The sequence below is a fragment of the Lycium barbarum genome, chromosome 8 (assembly GCF_019175385.1).
Source record: "Lycium barbarum isolate Lr01 chromosome 8, ASM1917538v2, whole genome shotgun sequence".
Lineage (NCBI taxonomy): Eukaryota > Viridiplantae > Streptophyta > Magnoliopsida > Solanales > Solanaceae > Lycium > Lycium barbarum.
In genome coordinates this window covers 12,437,997-12,443,919 of record NC_083344.1, presented here as the reverse complement: position 1 = coordinate 12,443,919, position 5,923 = coordinate 12,437,997, and the positions used below count along the sequence as shown (strand labels likewise).

Here is a 5,923-nt window from a genome sequence, read left to right as displayed (position 1 = left end):
AAAGAACACTGCCACAAAGGCCATTTCATTCAAAACGAAGAAATACTGCCACAAAACCATTTTTTCCAAAACAAAAATAATGCCACAAAGGCCATTTCATCCAAACAGACAAAAAATACCGCTACAAAAGGCCATTTCATTCAACAAATTGACCCAAACAAAGAATACTGCCTCAAGGGCCATCCCATTTCAAACAAATACGTCACAAAGGCCATCCACACAAACAAGAACAACCACAAGGATACTCATCAAAGAATCATGCTAACACCACGAGGAATATCTGCAATGCTGTCAAACACGTGAGGAACAGGTACACAGTCACCGAAAAGGAGCCGGATTGATGAACCATATCTAGACACTTGCGGAGCAAATGTGAAACTTTTTCTTACGCAGCCGGTCAAGATAGGGTGCCCATGAGAGTCAAGCTCTCCGGCAAGGATTTGGAAGCCATCAGATCTCAGACTCAGCCACAATTTTATCCGTTAGTTACTTTCTTTATTAAAAACCACAAACGATCGGATAAATCCAAAGGTACTCCCGCATAAGGGATATATTTTTCCCCAGCGAGTCGAACTACATGTAACTTGATTCTAAAAAATCGAGGATATGCAGGCGGGCTCAAGACTAGAGAGTCGGTCACATTCTAACAATCGTCTGGAGATATTTTAGTCACAACACTGAAGATCTCAGGACTTCTCTTCAAATTACTCAAAGTCTTTAGTTTGAGTCGAACTACAAGTGGCCTGAATTCTCGTACAATCTGAGATATGTAGGAAACCCAGAAGCCAAGGTCTGGCCACACATTTGAAAATCGCATGAAATGAGAGTTAGTTTGGAGTGGGTCAATCAAAAATCAGGGTTAGTCAAATTTCATTGCTCAGGGATGGTCCCGCCATCCCCGAACACCGAAGGGGCAGTTGTTGACACCTAATTTTTGATTTCCCATAATTTATTTTAATTACCCAGAGTCCTTGGATATCAAACGGAGAGAAATGTGTATTTTTATAAGTCAAATGATTTTACAAAATTGTTACGATAATATTTTGATATTGCATCTGGCAAAATAACTTCAGTAATATTATAAATTATTTAGAAATTAATTTACACATTTTTATAATTAATATGAAGAATTTTCCAATATTAATCAAGAAGAATATTTAAAACAATTTCTCAATTAATTGTTAAAATTACCAAAGGATCAGTTAGCAAGCGTTTTACTCCATTTAATTCAAGAAATCTGATTAATTAAATAAGTTAATCATTTTACTTCTAAAATCTTAATTTTGTTGCATATTCAATTTGCATTTGTGCTATTTTCAGAGTTAATCATAATTAATTAAGTGTAATTATGGTTAATTTCATAAATTGCTTACTTTGGTTAATTGTGGCCATAATTGAAAATAGCCAATTCCACGGTTTAAATTCAATAAAGGCTATAATTGCAAATTTGAACTTATTGCATAATTAGCCGTGCCTTTATCTTGGTTAATTGGTTAATTAATCGTGATTAGTCACGATTAAGGTGTATATATACAAACATATATACACGTGTATACATGTATATCGTGTGTTATGCGTATACACATACATTGCCCCTCCCCTTTTTCTTTTAAGTTGAACCGAGTCCAGCCCAATAAGGCCAGACCGGGCCCAACTCAGTCAACAACAAAAACACAACAACAACATTACAATACCAAACGACCCCTTAAACATGAGAGAGGGTTTTATCCTTAGAGAAACCCTAGCTGCCTTTCGTTTACTCTCTCTTTCATCGCGTCATATGCCGAAAGCGGCAAGTTTTGCGGGCCGCAATGCTCCTGTGGACTTGGTATGGTTGAAAATAGAAAGAGCATTTATTGCTCTTCCATTTTTAACCAAAACCACCGCATATCAACCCCTTAGCAAGGTATCGCCCCATCCCCTCTCTTCCTTTTTCTTTTTTTTTTTTCATTGAATCGCCTGCTAGCATTAATTGACTTTGTACTCGCTCTTTGAACCCTCAATTCCCATTAGTTCCTTAAGAACCAACTGGATTGAGGGAAACCAAAAATAAATCAAGTCGTTCATTTTGGTTTTGTGATGAATCTGGATCGTTTATTTTGAATACAAGCTTAATTTTCAAAGAATCTTAACTTGTCCCACACCGGATGGGATTTAGGTTTTGAAATTTTAGGGGGTTCTATAAACCCCATTCCTTCGGGGAAAAAAAAAGTTTTGGATAAGCTTGAACATTGTTCATACGCATAAAGCCTAATATTTGAGCATTTAACTCTAAATTTAGGCTATTAGAAAAAATTTATACTTAACTTCTAAAAAGTTAAGCGTCTAGTCTCAATATTTGATTTTGTTGTTCTCGTGTGGTGGCTGAGTGGAGGAGAGGGGGCACTAAGAGCATTCAAGTTCATTCTTGAAGCCGGCTGCACCAACAAAAGGTTATTCCCTTATCATGCCTTTATGTTTATATTTATGTTTAGTCTTTACTTAGCTTTGGTAATGTTCTTTTAGTTATTACTGTTGATGTAGGTTTGTTAATTTGAGACTGTATTAGCTTATGTTTGTTTGGTTTATTGATAGTTTAGAAAATTTGGTTTGAGTATGGGCATTAATCCAGACATGCCTAAAGATGTTGAAATGTGCTTGAATATTCCTAAATAGATTTGAATATGCTTAAATACATCTAAGATGTGCCCCCAAAAGTGCTTAATGATATCTGAATGTGTCTAATTGGATCTGAAAATGCTTGAATGTGTCTGAATATGCCTAAGTCTGCCTAGGTCTTGCTACGCAAAGTTAAAATTAACATGTTTTAATGATCTTGAGTTGAAACTGAGTAGACTTTGTGTAATATAGGGGTTTACTAGCACTATTCCTAGATGTATGAAAGTGGAAGCATTCATAGAGCTTTAATTATTTTATGAAAGTTAATCCTTTGGTTTTGAAAGATAAAAGAGTGAAAAAGAGGGAAAGCTCTGGTTTAAATCTGTTCAGGTCCTTTTTTTTTAATAAACTGTTTGTGTCATTTCCTAAAGTTATGGTCTGAATATGGAATATGAAATGCCATGGCTGGAAATGAGATGGGCAGTGGTGTTAGACTTTCTATTAGAGATTGGGATATGTTGTTTCTGGTGCTGTCCTGCTCATATGTGTAAATCAATCTCAAAATAAAGACATATATGTCTGTTGAGACTCTATCATGATCAAAAGGATTAAAGGTCACACCATGAGTAGAAATCTAGGTCGAAACAACTAAATGCTAAATCTGCATCAATATTGACTAAGTGTTAGATTGGGATTGACTTTATGATGTTGTTTGAGGAGTCATAAGTCCATAGGAAATCTATGAACCACTTGACATAGAGGGGCCTTTTCAAAGACACCTTTTTTTTTTTTTTTGATTAAGCACCGGGTGTCCGGGTCTCTTTGAGCCCCGACTAATCCCGGGGGTGCACAGGCCCTCGGCAAGGAGTTTCCCGCAAGTGCACCACGGTTAATTCAGGGTTTTACCCCAGTCCGATGGCCCTCAGAAATTGTTTGCACCCAGTGGGTTTCGAACTTGAGACCTTGAAAGGGAGCACCCCAAGGCTCAAGCCAATTACCACCAGGCCAACCCCTGAGGGTTACCTTTTCAAAGACACCTTAAAGAGGGGATAGGGAAGAACCAAGTTCAGCTTGGTTCATAGTACCTCTCCTCCAAATACGAGGTGTCATGGTACACTCTATAAGTCCATGAGGGGTATATCTGCTATATGAATGCACTTGACTCTTTAAACCTCACCATTATATCAAAGGGTTGAAATAAAATGAACTTGTTAAGTGTCTAAATAAGCTATTAAATTTAAAAGAAGACTATGTCCTCTTGGTGATATATATTTTTTTTGTTTGTTTGTTCTGGAAATGAGAAGGAATCTAGTTAAGGTGAAAATCTTGCTTTGAAATAAGCATTAGAATACTGCAATTTCGTGATCCATTTGAACCTTTGCTGTGTGACCTCTTGTCTTTGAAATTCTGTTTAATTTTCCCTGTACACTTCTCTTTTAATTGATTGAATTGGTTGAGGCTTGAATGATCACCCCATGCCTTCATTATCTTCCTGAAATTGCCTAAGCTTGTGCCTCCATGTACCACCTTATTTGCTTGAATCTGCTGAAATCTTATGCCCTCTTTACTGCTTGAATATCACTTAGAACCTTAGGAGTTAATGTGCCTAATTTGGATTTCTGTACCTATCTCTTGAGGTGATGAGTATTAGGGCTGTATTGAATCTGCTTCAAGTCGTTGTACAGTGGTTCTAGTTGACTAAGTTTGAGTTTACATTGGCCTTAGTTTAGTTCAGAAATTGCTTTAAAAAATATAAAGGTTAATTAGGTGGTTAGTTGAATCATAAACTCAAGGTTTAGGTATTAAGTCAAGATGTACATAAATAAAAAGAAGGGGTATACACATGATATACACTTGATATGCATATCCAATGTGTATATTATAGGCATAACATGTATATACATATGAATAGTTGGTCATATACAGGGAGTGTATCAGTCACTTTGAGGAATAGAAGGCCCATAGGCTTGAACACTTAGTTGAAATTTAGAGTTGGTAGGATTTGGTCCTGGCCCATTCTAGTTAGTGTAAAAATAGCCCGCATCTCACATCTAGTAAAAACATGGGCGAAAGGGGGCTCGGGCAGAACTGTTAAGATATGTTGATGGGCCTGTGGGCCCAATTTTTTGAAACTATATAAGTGTATTTCACTTTATGTATATATAAATGTTATATATATGGTGATAAGTTCAGTAGTATCTTTCTAACCTATTTCCCCTTTTCCTTCCTCCTCTCCGCCGCATGGCCACTTGGGCCAGGTCAGACCTCACCTGATAAGGTCAATTCTGTTACAACACAAGTAGTCCAGACCGATGAAAGGGAAGCTAATATTATGTGATCGCGTTGAAGGCCCAACCATGGGTGAAAATGGCTAACTAGGGGTTTGGTACACCCCTAACCTACCTCTCTCTTTTATTCATGATATTTTCATTTGAATGTTGTAATTGTATAACTTGTAAGAATTCACATTGTATATTGGAATCTTTATTTTTTAGAACTAGTCGTCTTAGGACAACGGTACATATGTCGTTTAGTAGACCTTAAGTCCCCAAATGGTTCTCAAAACCCGGATTAAGTAAAAAATGATTTTCTAAGACTTGAAGGGTAACAAAACATTTTCTTGATATAAGTTAAAAATAAATAGGGAGGATTTTTTCAAATCACAAGTGTTATGATGTTTTCTCAAACAAACCGGGTCAATTTGAAAAAAAGGAACACATCTTCATAAATTGAAATGGATTCAAGACTAAGACTGCACTGAATCGAATGATTTTGGGCCTCAGGCCACAAGAATTTGAACTGCAAAACATAAGGTTTTGGGCCTAAACCCACTTAAACCTTGAATAGAAACAAGAAGTGTGGGGCAAAAAACCCGTATGTTTTCAAGGGAGAAAGGAAAAAATGACTTTGGGCCTAAGCCCACTTAAATTTTAGATCAAAGAACAAAGGCATTAGACCAAAAAACCTGTCTAATTTTAAAACAAAAAGGGAATTGGGCCTGAGCCCACAAGAGTAAATTTTATCAAACATATATACTTTAATGAAATACATTCATAAATACGAGGCTTTAGGATAAGATATTCTAACGTATTACATGGATGGACCCGAGACACAGTGTGTGATATATATATATGTTTGATAAAATGATCAAAAATACCAAAGCCATTTTTGATCATTTTATAAGCAAAAAGTACATTATCCTTATACATAAAAGGAGCTTATTCTTATCCGGATATCTTAATCCGAACCTAAACTACTCTATATATAAAGGGAACATAATATATAAAGGGAACATATTCAAATCTCTTTCAAAACAAATGATATG

The 5,923-nt window shown here is 36.2% G+C and overlaps 1 long non-coding RNA gene across 1 annotated transcript; it reads left to right on the top strand.

Annotated features, from left to right (window-relative positions):
• Positions 1 to 1,686: 1,686 nt before the first annotated feature.
• On the top strand, positions 1,687 to 5,095 carry LOC132605939 (uncharacterized). The gene is made up of 2 exons (XR_009569506.1): positions 1,687 to 2,432; positions 4,857 to 5,095. It is a non-coding gene; the product is annotated as an uncharacterized LOC132605939 (long non-coding RNA).
• The last annotated feature ends 828 nt before the right edge of the window (positions 5,096 to 5,923 follow it).